General features: G+C 41.0%; 1 pseudogene; it reads right to left on the bottom strand.

Annotated features, from left to right (window-relative positions):
• LOC127437235 (copine-8-like) overlaps positions 1-21,472 on the bottom strand; it is a 75,224-nt pseudogene that overhangs the window by 32,543 nt on the left and 21,209 nt on the right.

The raw sequence follows: 21,472 nt of genomic DNA, 5'->3' as shown, positions 1-21,472 counted from the left end.
GAGTTTTGTGTTCATTGCCACAGTCACCTTCAGCTTGCTCACTTGGGTTATAAATACAATTATTATTTAATTACTTATTTTTAAACAATTCATAATCTTATTTTTTCAAACTACACAATGATGACTGTGAGACATTATAGATATTACAGTTTCATTTTCTGTTAATGCATGATTTTCTGTAAAGCTGCTTTGAAACAATGTGTGTTGTGAAAGGCACTATACAAATAAAAATGACTTGACTTGACCTAGTGGAGTTTCTAAACATTGTTCGGGAGGAGCATGCTCATTTAATCTAACCAATCACAATGTTAGAGGGGTGGGGGGTGCTATTTAGAGCTTTTGAGCCCTCCATTATGTACAGCAAACCAAATCTGTTTACTTTCATCTCTGTTCAAGAATTACACTGACATGCAAACTACTAAAAAAGGAAAATGGGAAGAAACATGGTAAACTTACGTTCCATCTTCATTGCTACGGTAAAAGACCAAGAAAGGGTCTGACTTCCCAAAGAAATCTTTCTTTTCCAGTTTGTTGCCACAAAACTGCATCAATATTGACTCCTAATCAAGAAAATAGATAAATATAAATAAAATCCATGGCATGGTTTCCACTGTCAGTGTTTGTCTGCATTGAGCATATGGTGCAGCTTTTATATAAAAAAGAACATAAGCACATTGACCATGTTATGCTGTAAAGTAGAAGAAAGAAGAAAAACAGAAGTGATGAGACAAGAAAAGATGAAGGGAAAAGAGTCAAGGTATGATGACGAGAAAAGCAGAGAAGATACAAAACAAGATAAAACGAGACAAGAAGAGCCACAATGAGATGAGACAAGAGGGGACGCAATGAGATGAGACAACACAAGACAAAACAAGATGACACAAATAGAGAAGAGAAGACGAGATGAGACGAGAAGGGAAAAAATGAGATAAAATAAAAAAAGATGATAAAACAGATGAGACCAGAAGAGACAAAAAGAAAAGAATCAAAACAAGAAGAGTCAAAATGGGGCCTGGGTAGCTCAGCAAGTAAAGATGATGACTACCACCCCTGAAGTCACGAGTTCGAATCCAGGGTGTGCTGAGTGACTCCAGCCAGGTCTCCTAAGCAACCAAATTGGCCTGGTTGCTAGGGAGGGTAGAGTCACATGGGGTAACCTCCTCGTGGTCGCTATAATGTGGTTCTTGCTCTCGGTGGGGCACGTGGTGCGTTGTGCGTGGATGCTGCGGAGAATGGCGTGAAGCCTCCACACCCGCTATGTCTCCGCGTTAACGCGCTCAATAAGCAACTTGATCCGCCACCCGGATTGAGGCGAGTCACTACGCCACCACAAGGACTTAGAGAGCGCATTGGGAATTGGACATTCCAAATTGGGGAGAAAAAAAAAAAAAGAAGAAGAGTCAAAATGAAAACAGAGATCAGATGAGATGAGACAAGACAGGAAGATACAATATTGAAAAGAAACAAGACAAGAGGCAAAATGAAAAGAGCGATGAGATGAAACGAGAAAAGAAAGAATGACAACAGAAAAAAATAAATGAGACGAAAAGAGACAAGACATGAAGAATACTAAACGAGATGAGAAGAGACGAGAAGTCCAAAGCAAATCAAGACAAAATGAAAAGAGAGGAGAAGAGACATACAAAAAGAGACATTAGACAAATTGAAAAGAGATGAGACAAGAAGAGTTAAGAAAAAAGACAATATGAAAAGAGAGATTAAACAAGACAAGAAGAGACAAAATGAAGAGATAAGCTAAAACAAGAAAAGAAATGAGACAAGAAAACTAAACGAGACAAGAAATGACACAATAAGAACACTAAACGAGATGAAAAGAGAAGAAACAAGATGAAGAAAACGAAATGAGAAAAGAAGAGACGAAATGAGACAAATAGAGACAAAATAAGAAGAGGAGAAGAGATGATACGAGAAGAGACACGAGACAAATTGAAAAGAGAGATGAGAAGAGACAATATGAGAAGGGAGATGAGATGAGACATGAAGAGAGAAAATGAAGAGATGAGACGAAACAAGAAAAGAAACAAGACAAGAGAACTAAACGAGAAGAGACGAGACAAAAAGGAGCTAATTGAGATGAGAAGAGAAGAGTTGAGGCAAATAGAGACAAGAGGAGAATAGACGAGACAAGAAGCAAAATGTAAAGAGAGATGAGATGACATGAGAAGAGAAGAGAAGGAAAGAGACAAGAAGAAAACTGAAGATGAGAAGAGAAAATATACAAAGGCAAAAATAGACAAATTAAAAAAGAGAGGAGAAAAGACGAGATGAGACAAAATGAAAAGAGATGAGCGAGATGAGACAAAACGAGAAAAGACAAAATGAGGCAAACAGACAAAATGAAGAGAATAGAAGAGAAGAGACCAAATGAAAAGAGGTGAGACATATCGATAAAAAAAGAAACAAAGAAAAAGAAAACTAAACAAGTAGAGATGAGAGGAGAAGAAAAGAGGCAAATAGAGACAAACTAAAAAGAGAACAGGCAAGAAGAGCCTAGAAAAGTCAACAAGTCGAGAATAAATGAAAAGAAAGATGAGACAAGATGAGAATAATAGAGACAAAAAGAAAAATAAACAAGATGAGAAGTGACAAGAAGAGAAGAAATGAGGCAAATAAAGACTAAATGAAAAACGAAGAGACAAGATGAGACGAGACTTAAAGTCAGATGACGTACCCTGCAATTTCCGAGTTCTTCAGCTTTCACAATAATAGTCCCACAGTTCTTCCCAGGAATGCCTCTATAAACAGAAGGAACAACGTGTCTTACTGCATATGAGAAACTATGACATCTTAAACTGTATTGTTCTTGACAACCACCGCTTCATCCAGCCAACCTAACCAGCGGCACACAACACAACAGACCTTACCAAACAATAGAATATGTTCAATTACATCTTAAACACTGCAATGTAGGACTATCAATGTGCTTAACTGTGTGTATTTTGGTTCAAATTGTTTGTAAGTGATTGTAGCCTGTGATGGTCATTAATCATGGATTTATCTCAGACTGTGCTGCATATATAAACGAGTGTTTGTAGAAGTAGACCGCTGAACGCTGAGTGAAGTAGGCTTATGTAAGGCACACTCTGGAATTCAATTGAAATTGTATGGAGCAACACTCAAGTATTCTGTGCAAGTGCCTGACAGACATTAATGTTGAAAGCATTTTGAAGATGATTTGCTGAAAGTGCAAACTTCTAAGCGCTGCCTTAAGTGCTTGTTTCAATTCCACTAAGTATTGCTGTGTAATGTGAAAGAGATTACAGCCATAGATCAATGCAAACTGGAGGCATGGCTTTAATCTGGTTTGAACGTACAGAGACCCTCTGAGGCACTCTCCTAAATGAACCTGAAATGTGCAGTGGTCTACTAGGAATTTCTTCAAGAAAAGAGAAGGAGAGAGAGTAAAAAGATTGGGGAAGCTACTTTAAAACTGTAGTTTGCTAAGCTAGAGTATAAGCTCATCATTTAAAGTTAAATTGTTATCAAGCTACTTTAAGGATTATGTATTTTAGAGCTTTGTTCACTTGCAATAAATAACTAACATTTTTAAACAAATGTCCAAGCGGTAACAAAGTCCCTTTCAAGGCAAGTCAGTCCACTTGGCGGCCAACTTTGGAACGCTCCCAGGCAGGCTGGGCAGCTATTTTTTTTTTGGATACAACCTATTGTCTTGGTTTGTTTACCTGTAAGGTGGGACTTCCTTTTCTATATCCGTTGGCAGTTGGGCGTTCCAATTTAAGAAGTGGTCCGTCTTTGCTAAATAGTATCTGCCAGGGGCCTGGGTAGCTCAGCGAGTATTGACGCTGACTACCACACCTGGAGTCATGAGTTTGAATCCAGGGCGTGCTGAGTGACTCCAGCCAGGTCTCCTAAGCAGCCAAATTGGCCCAGTTGCTAGGGAGGGTAGAGTCACATGGGGTAACCTCCTCATGGTCGTGATTAGGGGTTCTCGCTCTCAATGGGGCGCGTGGTAAGTTGTGCTGTGAGTTTCCGCAGTGTCATGCACAATGAGCCACATGATAAATGCGCAGATTGACTGTCTCAGAAGTGGAGGCAACTGAGACTTGTCCTCCGCCACCCGGATTGAGGTGAGTAACCGCGCCACCACGAGGACCTACTAAGTAGTGGGAATTGGGCATTACAAATTGGGAGAAAAGGGGATAAAAAATAAAAATAAAAAATAGTATCTGCTGGTAAGTGGTCATTCTTATGGCTAGCACGCACTTACTTGCTTAAAGCCAATCAGTTTTACAGAATGTTACATTACCTAATTAATATTCATGAGCCAGGCTGCTCAGTTTATTGCGTCAGGCAAATAGTGCAGACTTTTGTGAATCAGGTGCAGTCCGAAATAAGCCTTATTCGCATAAGAAATAGGTATTTTTGCCCAGAGAGAATAACACATGCATGGCGCAGCACTATATCAGTGCATATAGCTAAGTAATAGTTAAGTGGACTGTGTGTGGTTCGTGAATAAGAGACGTGCTAATTTTGTGCTAAAATACAGTGCACAAAAGTTGCTCAACTGCTTAGTAAATTGGCCCCGAAGTGTTTAGAAAATGACTGGGCTTCTGTCACGTAACTAAAAAAGGTTTGATTAGTTAGTAACACCCCAACACTGATGTTTACTGATTGTGTTTCAGAGTTGAGAATTACAGTATTCCTGCAATGGTTTAAGTCAGCACAGAGATGTACCAATGCAAATGTGAATATGTCAGGAATGGACACATATGTTGAAGAATGAAAATAATTCTTACTGCATAATGCATGAATGACTCAGAGTAGCTTATGGCTGAAAACACTGCTGAATGCATGTATGTATTTGCGACTGCAGTGTATGAATAAATGATTGTTCAAAAAGGACAGAGTGAATGAATGAGTGCAGGCAGCTCAGGTTATATAACAACCTCTGAGAGAAACATCATTACATATCATTGGCCGATGTGTCACCAAAAACACACACAATCATCCGAAATCCATACATGCATTAATAAATAGAAAATCATGTTTTTAAAGACGCCTGTATACAAATAAGCATTTTTACAAAGGCTGTGTTAGGTGATAATTGAATCCATATTTCACCACATAAGATCTGGTGATGTGTTTCAAATAAGTGTGAATCTGAACATGAGAGGATTTCATTCAGTGAAAGCAGGACTTACATGAGTGGTCTTTCCATACGACTACCCAGCGAGCCCACCACCTCTCCTAGAGTACAGTACATCTGACCCAGGAAATCCTGTAAACACATTTACAATGTTACCAACAAATAATCAACAATATATTTGTATATTTGTACGTATTGATTGGTGTAAATGTGTTTGTTCTTCAGCTTTAAGGAGCAACATCTCATGCCTGATATCTTAGTACACTTCAAAGACAATATGAAATCAGAACTGACTGGTGGTCAATTGGTATAGGCAATATTTAAGTCAATATCGACTGCTGAAGAGGCAGTGTGGCAATGAGCAGAATAATGCCAATGTATTTGATATAATACAACTTAATTATCAACTCAAAATTGACAAACAATATTTGAAACTGTAAGATGTGCATTATCCATTGACAACTATCTAGTTACATTTTGTAACTAATGTAAAGGAAAGTGATTACTTGTGTTAATGCCAAAGCGGTCATGATAATCGGCTGATACAATATTATTAAAATGGGTAAATATTCAACCTGGTCTCTTAAAATCACATTACTATACCTACATTTTTGCTAAATGATTTTTAAGTGGCTCATTGTACAGTACGTATCGCGACAGTTTCCTGTTGAAATTAACACTAGTGGCAACTCACCTCTGAACTGCAGTGATACATATAATGAACCACGTAATATCATTTTGCAAAAATACCATCACAGTCACGTAATTTTTAAGAAATTAGGCTGCATATATCGGCTGGGAAATATATTATTTACCACTGAATATTCTGTTTCACCTCAAAATATGGTAACATTATGGAAGTTAAATACATCGGGAATGCTGTTTCATGTTGTCATTAAGTTTGTGAGACACTTCAACAACATTCTCTCCAACAAATGCCACATACGTTTTAACATGATCTTACAGTATTAAACACAGAAGCATTGCTTCTTTTAGTTAGCTAGTAAAAGTAGCACTGTTCTGGAACATTCAGTAGTGTTCAGGTTTAACAGATATGCTTTGCTGATGGGCAGATGTGAATTGAAGAAGAGAGTCACATTGGGTAACCTCCTCATGGTTGCGATTAGTGGTTCTCGCTCTCAATGGGGCACGTGGTAAGTTGTGCATGGAGAGTAGCATGAGCCTCCACATGCTGGGAGTCTCTGCGGTGTCATGCACAACGAGCCACGTGATAAGACGCGCGGATTGACTATCTCAGAAGTGGAGGCAACTGGGACTTGTCCTCCACCACCCGGATTGAGGTGAGTAACTGTGCCACCACGAGGACCTACTAAGTAGTGGGAATTGGGCATTCCAAATTGGGGAGAAAAGGGGGATACAAAAATTAATGAATAAAAATAAGGCTAGGGTATACTTTTTTAGGATATACGTTTTTGTAACGTGTCATTACATACTGTGCAAAGTCGAGCACTTGAGCCTTTCAAAGTATACTCGCAAGCCCTTATAGATGCATTCGACACGTGTGCACTGTGACTGCTTTGCGATACTCTTTAGAATAGTCAACAGCAGAGGCATGTGCAGACTAAGCACAAAGATGTGGACTGTCCGCATGTCTAGAAAAACTGGGCTGCACGTGGACAGTATGTGCATACTGTACTGATGACGAAATTTGCATCACACGCACTGTGCATGAGACGTAGCAACACGCTGAAAACTGTAACATATTTTGGCCTTTAGGTTTAGGGTTTGAATTAAGAGTATATTCAAGTAATTACAATTCGGATGTTTTTGAAAATTGGAAACGCTGTGCCTTCCGCGTCACATCCATTCAATGAAGTAAGTTCTTGTGCTTGTGCGGTCCATTGCAACTGTAGTTTCAGCTTCAGCCACTGGGAGGGGCAGTTTGCAAATTTGAAAAGCATCACAATTTTTGCAGACAAAATATTCAGCCTCCTGTCTGCAGTTTCTCATGAGATTAGTATGTACATACACAGTGCAATGTCAATCATTTGTACTTTTCTAGGGAAACACTTACGTGTTTTGACAGGTTTTCACTCTTGGAGTCAAGGTCATACCTAGAGGAAAAAGATATTCAAAGAAATTAATATGTGAAATTTTGTAACTCCAGAACCCTAAACACATGACTGCAATATTACTTAAAAAAAAAAAAAAAAAAAAACAGAAGCCCTTAAAGGTGAAGTGTGTCATTTTTGCTGTTAATATCTTGGAAATACTGTAAATACTGTTATGATGCATTTTTTATTTTTATTTTAATTATTTTAATTTATTTATATTTATTTCAGAAAAATGTATTTGAATGTGTGTCTAACTTGAAAAATCTCTAACTGTTTGCATTTGATCAAATGATAAGTAAAGAAAAATATATTAAAAATCATGGCTGATGTTACATTAAGTCAAGTGTATTCTGTTGTGAAATACAGCCACACAGTGTTCTCTGGTTGTATATTGCACATTTTGGCAAAAGTATTAGGTCATTCTAGTATTTTATGTGTACATAAAATGTGCATACATTTCTGAAATCCAAAAAACTAGACAAAGTATAGGTATTGTACGAACTGAAGAGCCACATTTGTCACTTATTCTAAATAACAGTTTATTTTTGGACCCTCGAAAATGGAGATTTTGACATGATTGTTTTCATGCAAATAAAAAAAGGTACTTTTCTAGTTTAAACATTATTATGTACTTCAAACCTTTGTTTTGTTGGACAAGAAAAACTAGCTTTATACATTGTGACCCACATATGGTTTTTGGCCATATGAAAGCCCCATATCTCTGGGATTTAACCATATATGGCCGTAAAGTCTTTTTTCTGAGCCAGAATCTAAAATTATAAACATATCATATTAAAGGTGTCTTGACATAAATTTTTTACAATGCTATTATTTTCTGTTTCCACTTATGATGTTACTAAAGATTTTTAGCACCAAAAAAATCGCAATTTAGTAATATATGATAATTTTTCACCTGTCTCTGGCCCTCTGACTGAAACACTCGGTTTCTAGCTCTCTTCCTCTATATAATATCGTGCAGCCTCTCAAATATATTTATATTAAGAATATATTTCAGGGTTTTGTGTAACAAATTGCATCCAAATTGATCAAAATGTTTACAAAAGCCCAGAAGCAACGTGAACTATAAATATCAAACAGTCATGACATACAAAACATTCATTAATTAAACTGGCTACTTACAATTTTGCGGTCAGGTCTAATAGTGTTTTTAACTGCCCCATCCTTCAGTAACAGTTTCTTTGCAAAGCTTGAATCATATTGTGACTGGTTCACAAGCAATCATGCTGACATGAGCCAAAAACACATATAATATACTACACGCTGAAGTTGAACACAGATAATCCACAGTTAAATGTGCCACACACCTAATACTGCACTGATGCAATCAGGAACTGTTAAACTTCAGCCACTCTTTCCTAATGTTGGGATGTTTCAACAGATGCCAAAGCAGAGAGGCTGGTCTTCAACACCATGACCAGTGTTGCCAATTTGGGGAATTTGTCACCAAATTCAGCGACTTTCTCATGGTTAATACAACTGTTAATGATGTTTTTTGCAAGGAGCTATTTTGGCTATTTTTAAATATACTTGCCAATTTTCTGTGGCTGCCTAACCTTGTCACTGTCCTGAGGCTGCCTGACCTCGTCCCTGTCCCGAGGCTGCCTGCTCGTCCCCGCTCCGTTCCTGAAGCCTCTTCCCAGGCCACTGGACCCCGCCCCCTTCCTCAAGCATCCTCCCTGGCCGCTGGACCCCAGCCCCTACCTGGAGCCTCCTCCCAGGCCGCCGGACCCCATCTTCATCCTCGAGCCTCCTCCCTGGCCACCGGACCCCTCCCCCTTTCTGGAGCCTTCTCCCAAGCCGCCGGACCCGCCCCCAACCTGGTCCCTCCTCCCTGGCCACCGGACCATTCAGACTTTTGAGGTACCACAGAGCCTTCTTCTGACATTTTCTATGTTTACTTCCTGTTCTGGTTGCTGCCGGCATGCTGCACGAGTGTTTGTAGCTTGCTAGCCTGCTTAGCATTGCTTCTTCTTCTTTTTTATACATTCATCGTTTTATCCTTTGCCATTTTACCACATGCTTTGGGTTTTTCCGCTTTTCTACTGTTTTAACTTCATGTATTTTACCACGTGCACCCATTTTCTCTCTTTTTTTTCCCTCCGCTTGTCTACATCTCACGTATCGTCTGCATGCTTTTGTTTTCTCCACTGTGTTTTACATGGATTATTTCATCGATCTCAAACATCTGCTGATCAAGAACCACATCGAACCACATCAATCTCAAACCCTCGCCGCTCAAGAACAACCATAACAACAACAACAACTGCGGTAAGTCATGGCATCCACTCATGTTATTTCTTCCTGCATTGCATGCCACGTGTTTACTATAGCTTCTTCCATCAGCAGTGAAGGATTCACATGTGATAAATGTAAGGAATAGTCAGGCTGACAGAGAAGTTTAATGAGTTAGAGACTCATCCGAACACTAGTGGAGGTGTGGGTGATGTCTCGGCGGCATACTCGCTCATCAAAGTGACACCAGTCTCCCGTTCCTGTTAGGGTTTCCAATCAATTCTCCCTACTCAGTGATGCAGCCACTGAGAATCATATTGAAAGAGCCTTAATAATTGGTGATTCTATTGTAAGGAATGTGGAAATAGAGACTCCAGTCACCGTTGTTAAATGCATTTCCAGGGCTCCAGCGTCTGACATCAGATCAAATTTACAAGTGCTGGCTAATGCTAAACATAGATTTCCTGAATTGTTATTATGTCGGCACTAACGATGTCTGGCTTCGCCAGTCAGAGATCACTTAAGAAAATGTTAAAGAGGTGTGTGAACTCGCAAAACGATGTCAGACCCTGTAATATGTTCTGGCCCCCTCCCTGCTCATCATGGTGACGAGGTTTATAGTAGATTAGTGTCACTGAATGGCTAGATGTCTGTGTGGTTTCCGGAGAACAGAATAGGATTTATAGACAACATCTGCTAGCTGACTTGAGACGTCACACAGGTCACATAAACTACAACACATAGAGACTGTATCACCTAGATATCATATACAGACTGTGTCTGTTCCCCGAACTACCAAACACAAACCTCTCACTTATTCATTTAGAAAAAATTTGATTAAGGTCAAACTTGAAATTTAAAAATAAATAAAAATAAACATCAAATAAAGGTAAGGCTACTAAACATAAGATACACTAATTGCAAATGAAATTATTACACATCACAGTTTGAATGTGCTCTGTTTGACTGAAACCTGGCTTAAACCGGATGAATATATTAGTTTAAATGAATCTACTCCCTCAGGTTATTGTTATAAGCATGAGCCTCATCAGAAGGGTCGAGGAGGTGTTGCAACAATTTAAAGTGAAGTTTTTGGTTGTTACTCAGAGGACAATATATAATTTTAAGTCTTTTGAGTTTAGAAGAACCTGAAGTAATAACAGAAATTATAAATACAGTCTTCTCTAGCACTCTTGATAATGTAGCACAAGTGGAAGAATACAAAATAAGAGGGATTTTGCAGTGCATGGAAGGATAGTGTCTGTAGCTACAAACAGGCACTAAAAGCTGCCAGGTCAACATATTTTAGCAAACTCATAGAAAATAACCACAACAATCCTAGGGGTTTATTCAGTACTGTGGCTAAATTGGTTAGGTATAAGACATCGACTGAACCAGATATTCCGTTGCAGCACAAAAGTAATCACTTCATGAATTTCTTTACTGATAAAATTGAAATAATCAAAAAATAAAATTGGAACTATGCAATCAACTGTCACAGCACCACAGAAAACAGTGTCTCATAATTTCCTCACAAGCAACTTTAATCCTTCGCTGTCATAGGTCATGAAGAGCAATCAAAACTTCAAAAAACATCAAAATCCACAACATGTATGTTAGATCCAATACCAACCAAGCTCTTAAAAGAGGTATTCCCTGTAATCTCAGAACCTCTTCTTATTATTATTAACTCCTCGCTATCCTTAGGACATGTTCCAAGAAACTTTAAAATGGCAGTTATCAAACCGCTTATTAAGAAGTCACAGCTTGATCCTGGAGAATTGGCTAGTTACAGACAGATTTAAAATCTACCATTTATGTCGAAAATACTAGAAAAGGTAGTGTCCTCCCAACTATGTTCATTTCTACAGAGAAATGGTGTATATGAACAATTTCAGTCAGGATTTAGGCCCCATCACAGTACAGAAACTGCACTTATTAGAGTTACAAATGACTTGCTCTTATCATCTGATCGCGGCTGATACATGGTTTAGGTCCTATTTATCAGACTGCTACCACTTTGTATGTGTAAATGAGGAACTGTCAAATCAAACCAAAGTTAAGTATGGAGGGCCACAGGGCCTTCAGTTTTAGGGCCTTTGCTTTTCTCCTTATATAAAAAGTTTCCACTGTTATACCGAAGTGATGATGACTAAACGCAGCCGGTGCTAGCCAGACATCACTTCAGTCTTTTATGATGGACTTCAGAGGATGAACTGATTCCAACTCCAACTGAAAGACATTGGATACTTCATATGCCACTGCCTGAACCTTGGACTTAAAATGGACCCCACCGAACCTCACCGAAATGACCTGCCGGTTGAACTGCAATGCACCTCATTGATCTCTGCTTGCATCACCTTTGTCTATTGATGGACTACACTCTTGAAATGGAATATATAGACTATAATTTAATTGCCAACAAAAGCCTTCATCAGCCAACTAACAAAGGACAATGAATCTATGTGAACTTCTGCAGTTAATCCAGGATGAACTTCAAAGACATTAGTCTTTAATCTTATAGTTCATAAAAAAATCTTTTCTTTAAACACTGGACCTTAACACTTACTTAGTTTACTAATCTTAAACCATGACCTACACTGCACATAAACAACTAATATTGGCATTGTATTCATGCTGTTTAGCCAGAGGGAAACTGGCCCCCACAGTGAGCCTGGATTCTCCCAAGGTTATTTTTCTCCATTAACTAACATCTTATGGTGTTTTGTGTTCCTTGCCACAGTCGCCTTCAGCTAGCTCACAGGGGTTAAATACAATTATTAAATAATTATTTAATTTTTATACACAGTTTACAATCATATTTATTCAAACTACACAATGATGACTCGATGTGTGTTGTGAAAAGCGCTATACAAATAAAAATGACTTGACTTGACCCCGCCCCCTACCTGGACCCTCCACCCAGGCCACCGGACCCCGCCCCAGTCTGTGCCTCTAGCCCCGCCCTGGTCTGTGCTTCCAGCCCTGCCCTACTCTGGTTTTGTGTTTGATGTTCCCCTTTTTTCAGGATCCTGTCACTTTGGTCATTCATGTTTATTGTGTTGTACTCTACATTTTAGTCCTTGCCCTCTCTCCTTGTAACCTGACAATCAAAAGTGCAAAACCCTTTTCCGATCAGACCATGGGCACCAGAAGGTGTTCTCTGTAAGTCCCCTTAAATGTGAAGGAATAGTAGGCCTTTCTGTCCTGCTATCTCCTCTTCATCTTTCCGACTGAGCGTCAGTGGGTGAGCCAAGGGTGTGAGATGTAAAAGTAGGTGTTGATGTCTAGCTGTGGAGGCGGTCATGCATTAATGAGCGCCCGTGTGATATCACAAAGTTGCGGAAGTAGAGAACGAGGTGTTCTTATTGCACATTTACATTACAAAAGAGGGAACATAACAATATTCTAAAACACAACTACCAAATAATAAACAGAAAGAAAAAAGCATGGACAAGGAGCAAGGACAGGATGGGTAAATGTATGAAGACACTAGAATAGTCACTAGACAAGACTGCACAAAAATAATAAATACTTTGACACAGAGGAACATATAACTTCCATCTTTCTATTTTGTTTCTTAAAGCACTTGAAACTCAAATTCACAAAATCACAGAAAAATTTATTAAAAGAGGCATTACATTTTTTCCATTTACATGTGTGAATATGATAACTAGAAATGTCATAAAATATCGATTCATTGATTATTGATCAGCATGTTTTTTTTCTCAATATATTTTTGAGGCAGCTATATATTAACATTAGCCAACATTTTAATTAGAAGTCTAATTTCTGTGCTTTCCAATTCACTGTCAGTTGGCCTTCCATTTAATGTAGTCTGTCATAACAGTTTTGGGAGACCATAAGGGGGTGATATAACATTTACTTTATTTAATACTGAACTCGTCGATGCATTGCAGGTGGCAGTCCACAGTTGTGAATCACACAAAAGTTTTGAGTTAAGGAGTTATGCTCCGTGGTGCAGCCGAATTTTGAGCAGCCTCCGGAGTCGTAGCTGGGCACCAACCAAAAGGTGTTGAGCGGCAGCGGCGGTGTCCATACCTTCATGGAAAATAATAGTTTCTAATTTTAGAACACGCTATGTCGTCCGCCAGATACGTCCGGTGTGCGACCCCCTTTAAGTAACTCTGCTGCTCACACTTTACCAAAGTGTTGTTGAGAAACATCTATGAAGAGACAAAAACTATTGTGCAACTAGCTGCCCTATTTATATCTGGAAAAAAATACAGATATATTAACAGGACAATTTACAGATTATCGATGCGTGAATATTTAGCCGATGCCTAAATATTTACCCAACAAAAGTACCATGTTTACAAGGTCATAAATATGGGATTCAAATTGCTTTTGAAAAAAAAAAGAGTAACTTGCAAAACAATGGGAGAAATATAATAAACTTTTGCTGACAGCACCCAAAAATTTAATTTTTTAAAAATCTGATAGAAAAAAAAAATGTTCAAAGGTTTTAGAAAGGAAGAGCAGAAGATACAAGGTTCCATATCGAACTGAAATTTCTTCTGCGAAGGACAAATCCTAAATATGATTTCGTAATAAGCCTCTTTAACCTTAGGAGCAACAGGGTATGACAAATAAAATGTGAATGACACTGGAAATCACCAACAATGATACGCTTAGACTCCATATATACAACTTTGTCCCTGCATTTGTTATCAATTAGGTCCACATTAAAAAATTTAAATCAAGGCATAAACGCGCCAGGCTTGGATAAAGAATTAGAAAAAATTGCTTTAAATTAGTCTCAACATGAGATGAGTTCTAAAACATACTGTATGTTTTTTGAGTACAATGAACTCTTGTATGCCAAAATATCATTATGACCCTTTTAATACTTCTAGAGTTGAGGCATTCCAACTTTGAATGAATGAATGAATGTTACATTTATATAGTGCTTTTCTGACAGTACACTCAAAGCACTTTACATAGTGAACAGGGGACTCTCCTCAACCACCACCAGTGTGCAGCATCCACCTGGATGATGCGACGGCAGACATAGTGCACCAGTATGCTCACCACACACCAGCTGGATAGAGTGAAGTTATAGAGCCAATTCATTGATGGGGATTATTTGGAGGCCATGATTGAGAAGGGCCAATTGGGGGAATTTGGCCAGGACACCGGAGTTACTCCCCTACTCTTTTATGAGAAGTGCCCTGGGATTTTTAACGACCACAGGACCTCGGTTAAAAGTCTCATCTGAAAGACGGTGGCTCTTTACAGTACAGTGTCCCGTCACTTTACTGGGGCATTAGAACCCACACAGACCACAGGGTGAGCACCCCCTGCTGGCCTACCTAACACCTCTTCCAGCAGCAACCATATTTTTTCTCCGAAGGTGTCTCATCCAGGAACTAACCAGGCTTAACGTTGCTTAGCTTCAGTGGGTAACCTGTCTAGCGCTACAGGGTGATATGGCTGCTGACCTTTGGAAAAACAACACAAAAAAAAGTATTTTCCCATTTTTGGACACCACTGACATATTATGCAATGAGGGGTGCTGAAGTCAACTGATTATAGTAATAGACCTACATATCTCTATGTAAAAATCAAATAATGATGCTGACACCTTCCTAAGGTTATTTTTTGACCTGTTGTTTTGCTCCAAAATCATAGGTGAAAATTGTAATTTTGATCCCTCCTCTAGAAAATAACAGAATTACTCTGTAAATATTGATCCATGGCATTTAATATTTGGCTTTCATCATCATTTATGTTTATCTTTTTTAGATGTATTCACAAAAAAAAAAAAAAAATGCTGAAGGGGAAGTTCCTAAAATTTGGTTGATTAGACAGGGAAAAACGTCTCGGTTACTGTTGTAACCTCCGTTCCCTGATGGAGGGAACAAGACGTTGTGTCGATGTACTGACACTAGGGCTCGCCCTTGGGAGCCCCAAACACCTCTAATCTTTCAGTAAAGATCATTGAGAATTGGCAAGTGGAATTTGCATGCCACTCCCCCGGACATACAGGTATAAAAGGAGCTGGCTCGCAACCACTCATTCAGGTTTTGTGCTGAGGAGCCGAGACAATGTCCCGATCATTTCAGAGGATAGTACCGCGTTGTGGCAAGAGGGACACAACGTCTCGTTCCCTCCATCAGGGAACAGAGGTTACAACAGTAACTGAGACGATCCCCTTCTGTCACTCACTCGACGTTGTGTCGATGTAGTGACACTAGGGGTCCCTATAGAAAAATGCCACGACAGCTGGACCATGTTACGTGAACTGCCGATGCAGGTGCAAGCAAGCTGCTGCGTGCGTAATAGCAGGTGCATCAGTCCGCACGTAACCTTCCCCAACACCCCACAAGATGTCATGTAGTTCCCCACATCCCAGAGGGGGGGAAGCAACGTAACTAGTGGGGGAGCAGGCTGCGCCAGCCGCCTCTCTCTATGTTTTTTTCTCCACAGAGTATTAGATTCGGCTGGGGCCATCTAACGCTATTACACGCGCTGGGGAAGGTGTTCTTTTTCTTTCCTATTCTTTCAGGGGGGAAAGACCTTGCGAGAGGAGGTCCTTCCTCAGGGGAATCTGCCAGGGAGGGGCTGTCACGAGGAGCGTGATATCCGAGAACCAAGTCTGAGTGGGCCAGTACGGCGCCATGAGGGTGACCTGTTCCTCGTGCTTCCTGACCTTGCACAGGGTCTGTGCAAGTAGGCTCACTGGGGGAATGCGTATTTGCGCAGCCCCCGGGGGCAGCTGTGTGCCAGCGCATCTGTCCCGAGGGGAGTTCCCGTTAGGGAATACCAGAGTGGGCAGTGGGAGGATTCCCGGGAAGCGAACAGGTCTACCTGTGCTTTGCCGAATCGATTCCAAATCAGCTGGACCACCTGGGGGTGGAGTCTCCACTGCCGTGACAGCACATCCGCTGTGGCATTGAGGCTGCCCGGGATATGAGTGGCCCGCAGCCACTGCTGACTCCAGAGGAGGAGATGGCGGGCGAGTTGCGACATGCGACAAGAGCGTAGGCCGCTTTGGCGATTTATATATGCTACTGTCGCTGTGTTGTCCGACCGGACCAACACATGCTTTCCCCGGATCAACGGCAATAGCCTCCGTAGGGCGAGCAGTACAGCCAGCAACTCGAGGCAGTTGATGTGCCAACACAGCCGTGGTCCTGTCCAGGAGCCAGCGGCTGCGTGCCTGTTGCACACGGCGCCCCAGCCCAATTTGGAGGCATCTGTGGTTACCACGACGTGTCTGGACACTTGCTGTAGGGGAACTCCTGCCCGCAGAAACGCAAGGTCTGTCCAAGGGCTGAATAAGTGGCGGCAGAGTGGCGTGATATCCACGCGATGTGTGCCATGGCGCCATGCCCATCTCAGGACTCGAGTCTGAAGCCAGTGCTGAAGTGGTCTCATATGCATCAACCCGAGCGGCATGACCGCCGCTGAGGATGCCATATGCCCCAGGAGCCTGAATGACTTCAGGCAGTTCAGCACCGACTGCATACGCTCGCTTGTGAGGCGCGCTATCATTGAGAGAGAGTCTAATTCCATGCCGAGAAAAGAAATGCTCTGAACCGGGGAGAGTGAGCGGCGACTGTGAGCGGCGCCCTGAACCCAGGAACCAATCATCTAGCCGTGAGAGCTAAGGGGAGGGTGGAGGATTCCAGTCCAACCCGACACTCGCGACAGCATGGGCAAGCATGGCAGTCAGCTCTGCGTTGGACTCAGACTGGGCGGGCACACCCAGTCGAGTCCTCAGCATCCGACATCGCCAGCGCTCTCTCCGATGCAGCGATCGAGAACTCATCCTGCTCACAAGCCCCGAAGGAGACATTAAGCTGGCCGTGAGGTGAGCTGGTCTCACCTCGGAACTTGACGGGGCAAATGAGCATGCTGGGGAACGGGAGGTCCGCAGGGATTTACCCGACGAGGAAACGCCCATTGGAGTCCCCAAATCACCTCCAGCACCAGCCGGGCCGGCCTCATACCCATAGGCAGAAGGCCCAGCATGGGGGTTGGCTGGAGGGGCTTTTCCTCCGAGGAAGGAAAGCCGCGACCGCAACGTTGCCATAGTCATGTTCTTGCAATGAGAACACGAACCATCCACAAACGCTGCCTCAGTGTGAGCGTGGCCCAGACATGTGCGGCAGTGCCCGTGGCCATCGGAGGTGGAGAGATAACGACTGCATCCAGGAATAACACAAAGACGGAACGGCATCTTTAATAAGACAGGTCTTTAAAAAGACGTTCACGTCAATATGCTGCTCTAATATAGGAAAATATACTCTTTGCAGAGATATACACTATATTGCCAAAAGTATTCGCTCACCCATCCAAATAATTGAATTCAGGTGTTCCAATCACTTCCATGGCCACAGGTGTATAAAATGAAGCACCTAGGCATGCAGACTGCTTCTACAAACATTTGTGAAGAATGGGCCGCTCTCAGGAGCTCAGTGAATTCCAGCATGGTACTGTGATAGGATGCCACCTGTGCAACAAGTCCAGTCGTGAAATTTCCTCGCTACTAAATATTCCACAGTCAACTGTCAGTGGTATTATAACAAAGTGGAAGCGATTTGGGAATGACAGCAACTCAGCCACGAAGTGGTAGGCCACGTAAAATGACAGAGCGGGGTGAGCGGATGCTGAGGCGCATAGTGCGCAGAGGTCGCCAACTTTCTGCAGAGTCAATCGCTACAGACCTCCAAAGTTCATGTGGCCTTCAGATTAGCTCAAGAACAGTGCACAGAGAGCTTCATTGAATGGGTTTCCATGGCCGAGCAGCTGTATCCAAGCCATACATCACCAAGTGCAATGCAAAGTGTCGGATGCAGTGGTGTAAAGCACGCCACCACTGGACTCTAGAGCAGTGGAGATGCGTTCTCTGGAGTGACGAATCACGCTTCTCCATCTAGCAATCTGATGGACGAGTCTGGGTTTGGCGGTTGCCAGGAGAACGGTACTTGTCTGACTGCATTGTGCCAACTGTGAAGTTTGGTGGAGGGGGGATTATGGTTTGGGGTTGTTTTTCAGGAGCTGGGCTTGGCCCCTTAGTTCCAGTGAAAGGAACTCTGAATGCTTCAGCATACCAAGAGATTTTGGACAATTCCATGCTCCCAACTTTGTGGGAACAGTTTGGGGATGGCCCCTTCCTGTTCCAACATGACTGCGCACCAGTGCACAAAGCAAGGTCCATAAAGACATGGATGAGCGAGTTTGGTGTGGAAGAACTTGACTGGCCTGCACAGAGTCCTGACCTCAACCCGATAGAGCACCTTTGGGATGAATTAGAGCGAAGACTGCGAGCCAGGTCTTCTCGTCCAACATCAGTGTCTGACCTCACAAATGCTCTTCCGGAAGAATGGTCAAAAATTCCCATAAACACACTCCTAAACCTTGTGGAAAGCCTTCCCAGAAGAGTTGAAGCTGTTATAGCTGCAAAGGGTGGGCCGACGTCATATTAAACCCTATGGATTAAGAATGGGATGTCACTTAAGTTCATATGCGTCTAAAGGCAGATGAGCGAATACTTTTGGCAATATAGTGTATGTTCTTAGTAGCGCTGTCGAAGCGCCCAGGGGCATAGTCTGCACTAAGCGTGCAGAAGGAGAGAAAGCCGCTGGAATGTGCCGTATATCCAACAGCATACACTTCTATCCGAGGTGAATGGACCGGCAGTGGAATTCAGCTCGCTGACACACAACCGCTCGGCTCTGAAGAAAAAATCTGAATGAGTGGTTGCGAGCCAGCTCCTTTTATACCTGTATGTCCGGGGGAGTGGCATGCAAATTCCACTCGCCAATTCTCATTGGCCTTTTCTCGAAGATTAGAGGTGTTTGGGGCTCCCAAGGGCGAGCCCTAGTGTCACTACATCGTCACAATGTCAAGTGAGTGACAGAAGGGGAACCCTAATGCATACTACAAAAATAGTTTTAGTATAGCATGGATGTATGCTATTCCAAACATAGCATTACATTTTTATAATGCCACAGTTCACACTTTTCAGGAAGTCAACCTTTGAATCACTGACTCTGCACATCAAACTGGGATATGAGGAAGTATTTTAACATCAAAAAATGACACATTTTACTTTAAGTCTTGTTATTGTTGTTTTCAGTTTTGACACTTAAAATGTATTACACCGCTACTAAGCTGCTCCTATGCCGGACGTTAATCATCAAATATTTTACTGCTTCTCTTTTCCTCTGATGTTCTCTATACATTCTGGAATGTTCTGAATGAAAACAAAACCTACATGTTTGAGGACAAACCTGTCATGTTGGGATATATGTTATCCCCTCTCAGCATGAAACCTTGGCTTGTCTTTCTCTCTCTCTCTCTCTCTCTTCGTTCAGTTCAATTATAAATAGCTTTATTGGCATGATTGTAAACAATACAATATTGCCAAAGCTGAAAATATATGTGCAAATAAAACAGCATATTAATAGATTAATCTCTCTCTCTTTGTCTCTCTGTCTTTGTTTCTCTCTCTCCCGCTGTGAAGTTAAGTGTGAGCAGCGTCAGCACGTGCAGATATTCATCGCAGGAGACTGCAAACATGTCCTTATCTGACCAAACACACATGTACAAATCATCTCTAAGCTCATCATTATATATTTATTATATATATATATATATATATATATATATATATATATATATATATATATATATATATATATATATATATAAATTATAAATATGTATATAATGATGAGCAATAGCAATGTTGTGTTTGCCTTAGCGGACACAACTAAAAGAAAAAAATCGAAAATCAGTTGTCAGAGTAGGGCTGAAGAGCAATTAGGGTGAAAACGGAACAGGTGTATATAGTCAGGTGTACACACACATGCGTGCCAGTGATGTTTAATTCAGGCTATGTTTATAAACGCTTGTGAATAATGCGTGTTGTGTGTCTCTAGACGATCTTTAACTGTAAAGTACTGTATGTGTGGATCATGCCGCTGTTATTCTGTGTAGATGTGCTAATGGAAGATGTGCAGTGTGTGTTTGACTGTGTGCATGTGTGTCACGGTGATGAATAATGCATAAATGTAATTTCTGGGATAGTGCTGTATGTGCTTCACTGAGCGTAAGCAAGCCAAAACCCTGCAGGTTGAGTGTGTGTGCATGTATGGGCAGGTTTAAGTGGTTTGCGAGGACTTTTTTTTAGATTACAAACTGGTAATTACAAGGGTATTATGCTATAAATGTGGTTTATGAGGACATTTCTAGTGTCCCCATAATTCAAATTGCTTAAGAAAACATACTAAAGGATGTTTTATTGAAAATGTAAAAATGCAGAAAGTTTTTTGTGAGGGTTAGGTTTAGGGGTAGGGTTAGGGTTAGGGGATAGAATCTATAGTTTGTACAGTATAAAAATCATTATGTCTATGGAGAGTCTTCATAATGATAGCTGCACCAACATGTGTGTGTGTGTTTGTGTGTGTTTGTGTATGTAATTGTACAAAACTGAATTAAAAGGTCTCAAATGTTGTTTGGGAAAGCAGCACTTTCTAAATGTCAGTATAAGCTTAATTGCAGCACAGTAAATGAGTAAAATGGAAAACAACATGGTGTGTTCACCATATTGGTTTTATAATACAATAAGACCCAGCTGAACTATTCCTAAAGGTATCGTTTACAGCAATCGTTCTCAATTGGCTATTGCCAATTGAACCAGATTTTATATTGAACATGACGTGGCGACCAAACATATTACCAAAATTGTTTACAAAAGTAAACAAATTAACAAAAACGGCTTTAAAACCAAACATGAAATTTTTTATATTTATTAAGCCAATTATTTACTGTACAAAACACATTTTGGTCAGCATAAACCATGTTTATCTTCACTGCAAGTGAAACAGAATTTTCTTGTACTTTGTGTAGTTTCAACCCGCTCATGGCAAGTTGCAATAATAGTACAAGATGGAAAAATCGTACGAAATCGTACGATACAAAAATGAACGACTTTTAGTCCCAGAGAAAAATAAATGATCCAACGAACAATATTATTATGATA

Source organism: Myxocyprinus asiaticus, chromosome 48 (assembly GCF_019703515.2).
Source record: "Myxocyprinus asiaticus isolate MX2 ecotype Aquarium Trade chromosome 48, UBuf_Myxa_2, whole genome shotgun sequence".
Lineage (NCBI taxonomy): Eukaryota > Metazoa > Chordata > Actinopteri > Cypriniformes > Catostomidae > Myxocyprinus > Myxocyprinus asiaticus.
The sequence above is the reverse complement of the archived record's forward strand: the minus strand, read 5'-3'. Positions and strand labels throughout refer to the sequence as shown.